The sequence below is a fragment of the Eriocheir sinensis genome, unplaced genomic scaffold, assembly GCF_024679095.1.
Source record: "Eriocheir sinensis breed Jianghai 21 unplaced genomic scaffold, ASM2467909v1 Scaffold516, whole genome shotgun sequence".
NCBI lineage: Eukaryota > Metazoa > Arthropoda > Malacostraca > Decapoda > Varunidae > Eriocheir > Eriocheir sinensis.
Genome location: NW_026111850.1, coordinates 142,100 through 152,359, shown reverse-complemented (window position 1 = coordinate 152,359; position 10,260 = coordinate 142,100). Strand labels below are relative to the sequence as shown.

General features: G+C 45.5%; 1 pseudogene; it reads left to right on the top strand.

Moving 5' to 3' along the window:
- Positions 1-2,203: 2,203 nt before the first annotated feature.
- LOC126992901 (anaphase-promoting complex subunit 1-like) lies at positions 2,204-10,022 on the top strand (annotated as a pseudogene).
- The last annotated feature ends 238 nt before the right edge of the window (positions 10,023-10,260 follow it).

The window sequence follows — 10,260 nt, the reverse complement described above, 5'->3', positions numbered from 1 at the left end:
GGTTAGCGATGATATGCTTGGTTAGCGATTAGCCCACGCATGTGAGACCAGGTCCACCACGCGTGGTTATTTTTTTTTTTAGAACGCGCAGCCCAACGGTTGCCGTGCTGAGGGCCGGGCCTGTTCAGCCCGAGTCCCGGATGACCTTGAGTCATGGCTCAGGGCTGTTTTGGGATGGTTAGCGATTAGCCCACGCATGTGAGTATACGGTAGGGATTTTCCTTACTTTCGAGAACAGGGAATTTTCCCTAATCTAGAGATTTTTCTAGGGATATTTTGAAAGCCCATTTTTCAGTGATTTTGGCTTCCCCCCCAAACCCAGGTTCCCCACAGTTCCCCAGGCTTGTCTTGGGGGTAAGGGGGGCTGGGGTGGTGGAGGGGGAGAAGTAGTTGTTCCCTAGTTTTACCGAAATTCCTTACATTTAGGGATTTTTTTCGTCCCACCGCCACTTAAATGAGTGTTTGCGACGAATTTAGTGTTCCCCATACAGAAACCATGCATTCTCACTGGATCTCCAAGCTTGTTTTGGGAGAGAAGCGTAGTGAACCCACCAAACGATGCTCACCTCACAACCGTCTGGTGTGGCGCCAGAGGCCATCTGCGCCTACATAAACCGCCTACATCACACTCATGCCCACTCTAGCACCGGTGCCAGTAGGTTGTCGCCTCATCGCAAGGTTTCTGTCCTGATAGCAGCGTCCGTGGCACCAAACACGATGTATCTTCATTGTTTATCACTGACACAAACAAAACCACCGGCTAACCGTGAACCGTCCAACACCGCGTCTTAAACAGTACTGCGGGTTCTACACCAAGTGCAGGCTCTCGAACCTCCTGCCCGAGCTGTTCGAACATGTGGATCCTGACTGACCATATTCTAAATCTGCTTCACGGGTTTGTGTTCCCAATATACAAGGTGATTGTGGCTATTGACTCCGCGCCTCCAGCATACGATAATACGCCTCCATTTATCATAGTTAAAAAACAAAATACATGTCCCTCAACCATAATATGAAGGCGGCGCCAGTAGCGGATCCAGATCCAGCCCCTTCCCCCAACGATCTTGGGGGACCCGCGGGAAGTCGGGGTATTTGGGTGGGGGAGCATATTTAAACTACTCCAACCGAACTTTCCGACCTGCTAACGGGGGGGGCTTTGCGCCCCTCGACCCCCCTGCTAACCAAGGGGGGGCTGCGCCCCCCCCTCTTAACATACCCCAACCAAACTTTACGACCTAACAGCTAACTGAGGGGCATTGAAAGAAATGCTTACGTCCCCTTCTTCAACATTAGCTATTACATTACTGACGACGCCAAGATGCCAAACCTCCTTCACGCGTTCGTACGTGCTACCAGTAAGTGAATACATAGTCGTATATGACGGTTGAAAGATTCTTATGACGTAAATTACTTACCGTTTAGATGCTTCATTATGACCATGATACTGTGAAGAGGGGCTTCGCCCCCCTCGGACCTCTCTTTGGTATGGAGAGTGAGTGAAATTGTGTGGTTTCCCGTACGTTCTAAAAAAATCCCAGAATGTACGAAATTTCCCTACATCTAAGTAATTGTAAGGAATTTCCCTACATCTAGGGTATTTTTCAACCCCCCATAACTCAAAAACTATGCATTTGCGACGCATTTCATGTATACCACCGCATTCCCCGCAGTCTCAATGGCCCCCTAGCCAATTTTGGTTGCGAGGGGTGAGTATGGGCAAACACTAGAATAATACCGTTTTATTTTGCCCAGCAGCATATAAAAAACAGGACAAGAAAAACGAACGAGATCAAGGGAGACACATAATGCTTAAATAATTGACACCTTGTAATGATATATATGTGTGTGTGTGCACGGGGGGACTGTTAGTTTAAGAATGGTACGGGAGGCCGTGGACGCATCACACAATCACTATTTGGGCAGTATAGGGATGAGCGAGAGTGGAAAGTCGTGTGTAGCGGGGCCATGGGAGGGGTGGGCATGTAGTTAGCAAGTTCAGAAGAGCAGTCAGCATGAAGATATGATAGAAGACAGAAAAGGCTGCAACAGTGTGGTTGAATTTAAGAGGTAGAAGACTGTCAGCAAGAGGAGGGGAGCTGATGAGACGGGGAGAACCTTAGACGCCACTCTGGTCAGAAATGTTGAGTGTTCTTGCGTGGTTCCAGGTGTCCTCTGTCTGGATGAGTTGGATGAAGCCAGCATCATGATCTCGTGTGGGGACGCCCAGGACTGTGCCTTTTGGGCGAGAGTACTTAGAGCACCACCCGGGGGAAGTTGGCCTGCCCCCCCACGGCCCAGCCAGGTGCCCCACACATGGAGCTCCTCAGGCAGCTCAACACAGTGTCCATCAACAGCTCCAAGGTATGTCAGCATGTGAAAGAGTATTGGTAGAGGATGGAGAAGTCTGCAGAATCCTCACTTTACAGCAGGCATCAGTGCATATAACAAATCCTGAGTGGCAATGACAGTCGCTTAACCCCATCAGTGTCCGGCCCAGCTCAGTATGCAAAGAACACCCCTACAGGAAAACAGCTAGGCAGTTGACAGTAGGACAGAAGAGGCTTGTAAGGAGGAATAAATGTCATGGTGAGCAAACTATAGAATCACACCCTTTTTAACCAGTAACCACAGGAAATTCCAGAGCTGGGTGTGCTCAGAAACAGTTTCCATTGTCAGGGATACAGTAATTGTCATTTGCTGGGATCTGGACAATAGTTGGCTTATGTTATTAGGCTGTCTTCTCTGTCATGAGTTACTTTCATATGTTTATTACTGTTCGTAATATGTTTCAATAATAACTGAGCTCATATGTGACTCCTTGCCCTGTGTCTGCAAGGAACTGGGAAGGTGATTGTGGTGTCATTAATATTATTGTTATTATTATTATTATTATTATCATTATTATTATTATTATTATTATTATTATTATTATTATTATTATTATTATTATTATTATTATTATTATTATTATTATTATTATTATTATTTTCATTATTTTCATTATTTTCATTATTAGTATCATCATTGAGGTTCATAAAAGTAGGTCAAGGGAGGATAGAAGAATGATCCGGAGCCAAACCCTTGGTGAGCAGACATGGATATAAAGGAGAAAAATACAAGGGGGGACAAACACAGTGCCTGATGAGTTGCCTGACAGCCACAACCTTTCTCCAGGAATGGTGGGACATCCGGCACAGCAAGGATGGGCTGGCGGAGGAGGAGCTGTACGTGAGTGGCTCCAGAGTGGTGTGGTCCCAAGCTCAGGCTGGCCGAGTGGCGTCCCGTCAGGTTGTCAACCCGCGACTCAGCTGTGGTACAAGCCATGTTTGCCACCTTCTACACCTGCCCAGACCAACCGTCCCTGCTGGGAGAACCTGTCCCTCAAGAACCCACAGGTAGCCTTTGCTCTTTGATTATTTGACCAAACAAAGACAACAACAATTAAAAAAGCCCACTTTCCGAATAAAGGCCAAAAGAGAGGTCAGTTTTGGGTGAAGAGGAGTCTTGATGCCCTCCTCTGTTACCGTAAACCAAGGTGACTTCGGACAGTTTTTAAGGTTTTTTCCTTATGAAATTTTTGTTTCTAGGCCTAGGATCTAACCTGAGTGTGCCTTTACTCTGTATTGTTAAGGGCTATCATTACATGGTGCAACATTTTCACGAAACTTATTAGTTTTTGTGCTAAGTGAAAAAATATGGGTGTCCAAAGTCACCATGTCTGGCGGACTTCGGACACCCTTGGGGGGACTTCAGACAGTGGCTATATTTCATTGGGTTTACGTATCTGAGCCTGTTCGCACATTCCGGGGGTTACTTCAGACACTGTTGTACCGGGGGAAAAAAATGCAAAAAATCTTAGGAAAGAAGTTCCACATTTCAGGTCAGTAGTAGCAGGGAAGTAAACAATGGTCAATAATTTTGAAAAAAATGTTATTACAAAAAAGCTATAAGATGTAGAGCACAGTTTTAGTTTTTTTTGGAAGCCTAATGATTACATAATCACTGCAAGAAATATTTATAATGGCAGGGCAACATTCAAGTGTGTTGGGCTCTTTGAAGTGCACACTATTTTACGTCTCATTTATCAGATTTTATCATGATGCATCTCAATAGAAATTTATTCTTGTATATGTTATTTTGTAGCCAAGTACTTCTACTTCATATTTTCATGATGTGTAGAACATTCAGCATCACTGGACTGGCACCACCACCGCCGTTACGGACCCAAAGTTAACTTGAGTTCATCTCTGGACATGCTCCGCGCCGGGCCCGGGCTCCGTTGGTGACGTCACTGACGGTCGATGGATCCGTGAAAACGAAATAGTGGGAACCCCGCCTTAGTCACCCACAATGTGTAGTTATATTTAGGTGTCCGAAGTTACCCCATTTTGAGCCATTTTTCGACATGCCTCCATTCAAGTGACATTTACAGGTGTGTAGGATATGTTAAGCACCCCTGAATCATTCTAACTGTTCTAGTTAAGCATGTTTCTGATTGTTTTCTCTAGTTTTGATGATGTGTGTGATACAGATCGTTCCTGCCAGAAGTTTTCCAAGGGGGGTAAATTTTTCCAAATTTCAAAAACACATTGTGCTGGTTTTCAAAACAGAAACATGTCTCAAGAAAACAACATTCTTATTCGAAAACTATAAGGCAAAAGACAAATTCTGATACTAAATTCATCTAGTTTGTCAACTTTTTATCCACTTTTTGTCCGAAGTCACCCCGTATCCGAAGTCACCCCTGTTTACGGTACCTTTGAATATTAATTAGTGTGTGCAACAAGTGACAAGCCACCTCTCAGTCACTTCAACATCCAAAGTATTATTTTGAGAGTGGATTTGTGGGTCACTTTCACAGAATTCTTAACATTATTTCTTGGCACATCATTATTTCTGTCTGCAATGTAGCTTTAAGAAAACTAGTATCAACATAATAGTGTCTTCCTTATATATCCATCACCAGCAGCCCTGATGATGGCCACTCACAGCACATCATGTTCAAAAGTCAGGGATTCATGCCGTTCTTTATCTCTTCCGTGCAGGTTTCCTTCAGGCGAGTCGCTGCATCGTGGAGCATGACTGCCTAACCCTCGTCACGGAGAAGGAGGGAGACCACTACTCTGTTGCTCTCCCATGCCCGGTGAGTGGGCCTGAGGGGCATGAGATGGTCTTGTACTTGAGGAAGTAGTTGGAAGTTGTTTGCAGTGAGATTGGGTGTTGAGGTTCCTGAGATGGAGCTTTAGTGTCTTCATACAGTAGATATCCAGTGGTCCGGCATTTGTGGTTATCCAGCATGAAGCTTGTTCCCTGCAAGCCAGATTAGCAGACTTTTGCAGCACAGTGTTGGTGTTTGGGGCACTGAACAGGCAGCTCATGTCTGTATTCTCAGACACTGCCATCCATCACATCAGCTGTTTCCAAAGGAGATTAATCGCATTCTCATGAGTGTTTTTCCACGTTCATGGTACAGAGGAAGGGTCACAACACCACCAGGGTCATAACACTACCCCAGGAAAGGCTCACAACTCCTACAAAAGTCTTGTCAGTTGTGCGAACTTGAACGCTGAAATGTTTAATAATGTGACCGAGTGTTTTATGCTGGGTCACTTACTTCACTGTTCACTGGGTGTTTGGATGCTACTGACCAGGCAGCTGTTAGGGTCCTCCTCCTCCTCCTCCCTACCTGCTCTGGGTCTCATAATAATGATAATAATTTAAGTTGTGTTCTCCGCCAGGTGAGGAAGGTGTGGCCAATCAGGTACGGGATCCTGCTGGAGCAGCGAGTGACGGCCTCAGAGATTGACGCCCAGAAGAATGAACCGGAAAGCCTCCCGACCTTTTACAGTTTGCTGAACCCGCTGGACGAAACCAATCCGCTGCTCTATTGCACAGGTAAGACTTGAGTGAGTGATATAAGTTGTAAGAAGTGTAAGTCAGCAGGCACAGACCACACAGACTTATATGGGTAGTGTTACATGCATCAGGATGCCTTGCTATCCAAAACTGACCCCTCCTCTGGCCACTCCCTCTGCCTGCTTCTCTGTGAGCAGCGATTACCGGGCCTCTTTTTTGTTTTATCTTCCTTTGTTGCCTTTGAGCTGTTGCCTTTATTTTTGGTCTCATTTCCCACGTCTTCCCTTCTCTTCCTTTTCAGTCTATTTTGCCACGATTTTCCTTATTTTTCTTCTTACTCATTTTTGTACAGCGCGTTTTTCCTTCTGTACGTGGAGACTGGGCACACTGGCAGCCGTGGGTTAGGTGGAGGGTTTTGTTATGAGGGAAGGGAAGGGTTGAGGCAGCCACTTCAGGCTTTCTTGATTCACTTCATCTTTAGGCTTGTGTGGCTTTCATGTGCAACACTATAAAGTTTTGTGCCAGTCAGCTGAAGATGTGGGATTTCTTTGTTATATAACCTTGGGTTGATATCAGCTCCTGTACCATGAATGTGTTTCCCATAGCTTTAGTATTTTAGTTCTTACAACCACTGCTAGTTAGGTCAGTGGTCGGTGTGCTTAGACACTGCAGACTCTCACATCACTCATTTTCAGCTCCTGTACTGTGACCATGTGTCCCATAGCTTTAGCATTTTAGTTCTTACAACCACTGCTAGTTAGGTCAGTGGTCGGCATGCTTAGACACTGCCGACTCTCACATCACTTATTTCTAAAGGCCAAAAAAGAGGTAAAATGCATCCTCATGAGTGCCTTTTAGAGTTCATGTTACAGAAGGCTTATCAACTACCAAAAGGGTCATAAGACTACCCCTGGAAAGGCCCACAACTTTCCCAAAAGCCCTGTCAACTGTGTGTGCTAGGGTGACGATATGTTTGATAATATGACCTGTTGTTTTATGCGGGGTTGGTCACTTCACTGTTTCCTGCTACAGGCTACAGCGGGTCAGACCGTCCCGCCTACACGAGTGATTTAGCGCAGCGGGCCGTCTTCATGTCCCCAGACCCCTCCTCCTGCATCCTCTTCAGCTCGGGCAACAACAGCCACACCACATGGAAGACACGCCGGGCCAGGACAGAGGTGATTGTACCGGCACCCTTGTGTGTGTGTGTCGGGAGTTTTACAATTATTAATCTGTAATACAGTAATCCCTCGCCATATCGCGGTTCACTTATTGCGGATTTTTAAATTGTATGGTATATGGTATAATTGTATATTGTATTGTATGGATTTTTCGCTATATCGCGGGATTTTGCGGTAAAATAAGCATTTTCTAGCCTAAAAAATGAAAACGATATAAATCTACGTAAGTAGGAACACACCTAAATAAGCACTTACGTCACCCACCTATTTTTCATTTTTCCGTCGCGGCCTATTGAGCCGTTAGTCTTTTCCCTGGTTCACTCCTCCCCACTTCCTTTCTTTCTTCTTCCTCGCCGTCCCCGTATTTTTCTCCTTCCTTCTCATTTCTTTCTTCTTTCCCTCCCACTCACACCCTTTCTCTCCCCCTCTTTCCTCACCTTTACCTGACCCTCCCTACCTCTCGCTTTTAATCTCTTTCCCTCCCACTCACACCCTTTCTCTCCCCCTCTTTCCTCACCTTTACCTGACCCTCCCTACCTCTCGCTTTTAATCTCTTTCCCTCCCACTCACATCCTTTCTCTCCCCCTCTTTCCTCACCTTGCCTGACCTCCCTACCTCTCGCTTTTAATCTCTTTCCCATCTTTAGTCTTATCTCTCACTCTATCACTCTTCCTCCCTTTCTCCTTCCCCATTAGATTATATGAACACACACACACACACACACACACACACACACACACACACACACACAGAAGGGGAAATGGGAAGGGTGTGTGGAGGGAGGGGCAGAAGTGAGTCAGGTCATGTCCTGACCAAAGCACTGACCTGACTCTCCCTTCTGCCACTCCCTTCTCATTTTCCCTTCTGTGTGTGTGTGTGTGTTTACAACTATGTAGGTTCTTCAGTTTCCCTTTCAATCCTCCTTTATTTTCTAGTTTCCATAGCAGTCTTGTATGTGGAACTTTGTTGAACGTCTTCAGGTCCAGGTAGACACAATCAACCCATCCGTCCCTTTCCTGTATTTTGTCTGTCACTCTTGAGTAAAAGCTCAGTAGTTTGTCACACTTGAGCGCCCTTTTCTAAATCCATACTGTTTACTTGTGATTAAATTATGCTCTTCTAAAAATCTCATCCATTGTTTCTTTATCACTTTGTCACTTATTTTACATGCTACACTGGTCAATGACTCGGCCCTCTGCCACTTCTTAGGCACTGTACCAGTTGTTATTGAGCATTTAATGATGTCATATATTGGTCTAACCAACTCATTTCTGCATTCTTTCAATATATACCCCGAGACTCCATCCGGTCCTACAGCTTTCCTTTCTTCCAGCTCCCCCAACAACTCATATATCTCCTCTTTATTTACTGAGACTTCTTCCATATGAACATTTATCGTGTTTTCTTGTGGCTCGTTAAATATTGATTCATTAGTAAAAACTTGCTGGAAATTTTTGTTTAGTAAATCCGCCATGCCTTTAGGATCATCGATTTTGTGTGTGTATATGTGTGTGTGTGTGTGTGTGTGTGTGTGTGTGTGTGTAAACTAATTAACTAACTTTCCACCTAATGAACTACACAAATAACCTCTAATAAAACTGTATCTCCCTCTTTACAGACCTAGTGGTCCAGCCCCTGCCAGCCCTCACCTACAGGGCCATAGGAGGGGTGCTGGACCTGTATGTGTTCCAGGGGCTCACTCCCAATGATGTGGTGCGGCGGTACACAGCGGTGGTTGGCAAGCCCTTCCTGCCACCCTGTTGGTTCCTGGGCCACCATCAGTGCAGGTTTTGCTACGGGTCCACCAAGAGAACGCAGGAGGTCTGGCAGCAAACACGGGAGGCTGGGATACCCTTTGTTAGTGTGAGAGAGAGAGGTTTACATAGATGTTCAGACCACACCGAGCCTATGGTGGGTCCAGACTAGGTGGTTCATCCGCAAATTTTAGTTATTATTATTCTCCTCTTCCTATTCCTCCTCCTCCTCGTGCTCCTCGTGCTCCTCTTTCTTCTTCTTCTTCTTCTTCTTCTTCTTCTTCTTCTACTTCTTCTGCTTCTCTTTCTTCTTGTTCTTCTCTTCTCTTTCCTCTTCTTCGTCTCCTCCTCCTCCTCCTGCTGGTCTAATTCAAGAGCTGATTTTGGCTCAGAACTCCTTCCCTCATCCCCACTTTCACATTTCTATACATCTTTGAACCCGATGACCATTCTTGTGAAGGTGCAGTATGGGACAAGTTTTGATCAGTCTCTCACTCTGTAGGTCCTTTATCCAGAGATCTGATATTAAGAAGGGCAACTTTTTCACTTGTAAGGGCTGGGACTAATGGGTGATGAGCTATTTCTGCCATACACCAACTGCTGCCACTATCCAGAGTTCTCATGTGAAGAGTGATGACTTTTTTTCTATCTGTAAGGACTCGGGTCCATATTCTTAAACGTAAGGGGCTCACATTACGACCATTTCCCAAGGCCACGGAGAAGCTTAGCCAGGTTTTCATGGGTGGTGTTTTCCTGTTCCTGGTGCAGAAGTCGGGTAAAACTATCACCAGGATCACAAAACAGTCCATGAAAAGTCCAGCAACTATTTCCCAAGGCCACAGAGAAGCTTAGCCAGGTTTTCATGGGTGGTGTTTTCCTGTTCATGGTGCAGAAGTTATATGAAACTATCACCCAGCAACTTCTACGAGAGGCTTTTCAAACAGGTGAACTGAGGCGCCAAGACACTTAAAAATACTCCAGGTTTGGCACCCCTTTTGAAAGAGGTCGAGTATCAGGCAGGAAACTTACAGTAATAATAATAATAATAATAATAATAATAATAATAATAATAATAAATATTCTCAATGATTTCAGGACACTCAGTGGAATGATATTGACTACATGAAAGACCGCAATGACTTCACCATCGACCCAAAGAACTTCAAGGACCTGCCGGGCTTTGTCAAGGAGATACACCAGGTGAGAGAGAGAGAGAGAGAGAGAGAGAGAGAGAGAGAGAGAGAGAGAGAGAGAGAGAGAGAGAGAGAGAGAGAGAGAGAGAGAGACGTGATTGCAGCCACTAACCGCCATCTTGGTGACATCATGACGTTGGCAAGTCAAGTTTGCTGCCGAGAAGACCCAGGCCATAATCATATCGCAGTCGGGGGAGGACGCCAGACTCCTACAGGGACGGCTGAGGTTTGGGGCTGACACCCTGGCCATCAAGGACTCCATCAACATCCTGGGGG